General features: G+C 36.9%; 1 protein-coding gene across 1 annotated transcript in view; it reads left to right on the top strand.

The window, feature by feature from the left end:
- LOC109947977 (exopolygalacturonase-like) overlaps positions 1 to 3,675 on the top strand; it is a 31,275-nt gene that overhangs the window by 26,449 nt on the left and 1,151 nt on the right. The window lies entirely within an intron of this gene.

Raw genomic sequence — 3,675 nt, 5'->3', positions numbered from 1 at the left:
GTCATTTCTCAGAGATGGGAATGAAAGTAACCAGGAGATATCACTTTATTTCGTTTCCCATGTTCGTTTTGAGTAGGAATGGAAAACAAAATTTGTATAATTTTCCAATTATACCCGTATTAACTCAAATAAAAAGAGAACGCATTTAATGATATATTGTAATTCTAAATTTTTAAGGGGGACAAAATGATCATGAAAAATGTGCATTTAATGTTGGTTCATTTTCCCAAACTTTCCAGTGATGAGGGAAAACAAAACCCAAGGGGGGAGGAGGGCTTCACTTTCCCCACTACTTTCCCATGTAACTCGGGGAATACGTGGTCTGCCCGAGAACGCATATCCTCGCAGAATCGGGTGATCAGCCCGAAACCCATATCCGTCAAATCCCCTCGCAGGACTCAGGAAGATATAATCAACCCGAGAATGCAAATCCTCACACCACATGGTTCAGGGGTCCCCGAGACTCGTGGGCATTGTCATAAATGACTAGACTGTTCCGAAGGCAACTTGGGGGGCGGTACTCTGGTGGTGGGTTTTGAAAACCATTTTCCAAACTTATCATAAAATTCCTCTTTTTCCCCTAATCCAGTTTCCAAATTTTTTCTCAATTTTCCAAAAATCAATTTTTAAATAAATAACCAAAAATCCTTTTTTAAAATGTGATCAATCCCAACATTCCTTAACTTGAACTTGACCATGCATAATCTTTCAAAACTATTCTCAAACTACATTCAAATATGTACAACATACTATTGAGAAAACTAGTATCCATCATTCATCGATTTCAAGCCACCGAGCATATATTTAAATATAGACATACAATCAGGCATTTAATTAATTCCTTATTCATGCCAAAATCAGGTTATCCAAGCCATTCCTTATTCATGGAAAGTAAAAGCGATAACATAATAATTCATAAAAATTTAATGAAACGGTGAAAACACAATATCATTTTAAAACAAACCTCCAATTACAATTACAACTACTAAAAGGCCTCGACCGAGCCAACAAAGCCCACAATCTAAGTCAACTGGACTCGAAGGGCCCACAACCCCAATTGCTATATGACAATTCCTATTGGTCCATAACCAAAAGTTCAGCCCATTCTAGAAGTCCCGTCACGATCTAACGGTCGGTTCGACCCCGATCGCGGAATTTGACCAATTGGGCTCTAGGGGTCCACAACCTCCTATTTTCTATCCAAACTTTACTATAAGTCCAACAAGGTCTATGAACAAGTTTTCAGAGTTTGGTCTCGATCACACAATCGGACGGTAACCGGTTTACTTAGCTCTAGAATCATTGATTAGGAGTATCCGGGACTCCTATTCTCGATCCACCAGTTTCAACACAAATCTTAGAAGTACGAGGAACAACGCATTAGAAAATGGGACCGATTGAACGGTCGAAACCTATTGAACCCGAATATCGCATAACAGGTGCAATATCCATTCGACAGTCAAACGATAATCAAATCGAAATCCAAGCATGCCGTCGTGCTCAGGACAACAAGGGTAACAATTTAGAACTCCATGGGCCGCCACCCACCGCCGGCAGCGCGTGGGTGTCTTAAAAGATTTTTCAGCGACGAAAAATCTCCAAACCACCAGTGAATACCTATGCCAACAGATTCAGACTTACTAGGGGATCAAGTTTTGTTCTTGGACCACGGCCAAAAACTAGTCGGAACTAGCCGAATTGAAGTCGAAACCGTTGGCTAAAATGGGTATTTTAAACGACATGTAAAACCTCAGAATTTATCGAAGATACCAACATAAACAACTAGAGCACGTGGATGGGATGAAGATTCATACCTGGATTGACGAAAACCGCCACCGAGATCGCTGAAACCAGCCTCGGAAACTTCAAAAATCACTCGAACTTCCAGTAGTTCAGTTGAATTTCCTTGGGTTTTTGAGCTGGGAAAATGTGGGTAAGATAGAGGACATCGTTACGAAACTTTTGTAACCAATTTTGCTCGAATCGGACACTGGACGACGACAAAATCACGGTCGAAAATTTGCTGCCGCTCTTGTAAAGAGAGAAAGTCGTGTGCATAGAGAGAGAGAGAGAGAGAGAGAGAGAGAGAGAGAGAGAGAGAGAGAGAGAGGCTGATTGGGTATTTTAAAACCCAACTTTGAAAATTTTACGTTTTTGCCACTGCACTTCCGTTGGCCACAACTTCTTCGTTATAACTCCGATTTGAGCCCACTACGTGTCTACGAATTCATGAGAGCGAGCTCTACAAAATGGTGTTACTAAAATCCTCAAAAACCGTCCAGATTGAAAAGTGACTAAAGTAACCCTACCCCCAAGGGCAAAATTGTAAATTCACAATTAAATAATCAATTGAACAGTATTTTTGGGACGGGGTGTTACATGCAAGCTCTCCAGAAGATTGCCACATGAGAGCTCGTGCCTTTACCGTATGGAAAGAATACTGTGGGATGCGGGTTGATCTATACTGTGAAACTCAAAGCAGATGGATCCATTGAAAGATAAAAAGTTATATCTTAGCCTTTTTTAATTGCTTTAATTATTATAAATTTAGTGAACAATTAGTATTTAAATTTTTTAGTAATTTCAAAAATTACTTAATAAATTGTAATTAATTATTTTAAATTATTTTGTGGACTTTGTTTTTTTATTTTATTTTGTACAAAATTAGTTTATTTAGTTTAATCTGTTCGAATATTCAATATGTCTAAATATTTTAAAAGTATCGTCGTGCGGCTATACTCTTAAAACTAAAATATATTTAACAGGTATAGCCGCATGGCTATACGCTTTAAATATTAATATATTTTAATAGTACAGTCGCACGGCTATACTATTAAAATATTTGAACATATTAAACAAAATAAACTAATTTTGTAGAAAATTAAAGTCCACAAAATAATTTAAAATAATTAATTACAATTTATGAAGTAAATATTGAAATTAGTAAAATATTTCAATAATAATTATTCACTAAATACATAAAAATTAAATTAATTTTGAAATGGTAAGATATTACTTGATAACAAAAAAGAACACACTTTTATGCAGTATAGCTGGTCGGCTATATGCTTGACATCCATTCAAATATTTAAATAGTATAGAATATTCGCATAAATAACAAGTATAGCCACTCTTTAAATATTAATTTGTTTTAAAAGTGTACTCCTTGCTTACAATGGTGGATGCAGGACAATAATGTCCAGACTGTCAGGATGAGAGACTATCTGTCTATATATACATACATATACACACACACACTTTCAGTATGTCTGATAATCTTCAATTAATATAGTGGAAGGATGAAAATCAAGCTGGCATACTAATCCCAGCTTCAATTGGCCAAGCATCGCCATGGTTGTAGGCCCATAAAAGTACATAGAGTAGAAATTGAAGCCTTATATAGACACTGCTGAACTCGCGATTGTAGTTTTTAGCACTAGCAAGTCCTCCGCCCATATTAAATATATGACAATTTTATAGCTCCCAACACGTGAAGGTATCTGAGCGAAGAAAAAAGACTCGTACAAGCACCACAAAATCAAAAAAACCAAAGAACACAACAAATTATGGTTAGTACTTTCCATTTCTTCACCCAGCATAGGTAGCACAGGCAAGGGCTTTTGTCACACAAATAATGGTGGGCTTGACATAACATTGAGAGGTAAGAAGGGCGTT

Source organism: Prunus persica, chromosome G3, assembly GCF_000346465.2.
Source record: "Prunus persica cultivar Lovell chromosome G3, Prunus_persica_NCBIv2, whole genome shotgun sequence".
Lineage (NCBI taxonomy): Eukaryota > Viridiplantae > Streptophyta > Magnoliopsida > Rosales > Rosaceae > Prunus > Prunus persica.
The sequence above is the reverse complement of the archived record's forward strand: the minus strand, read 5'-3'. Positions and strand labels throughout refer to the sequence as shown.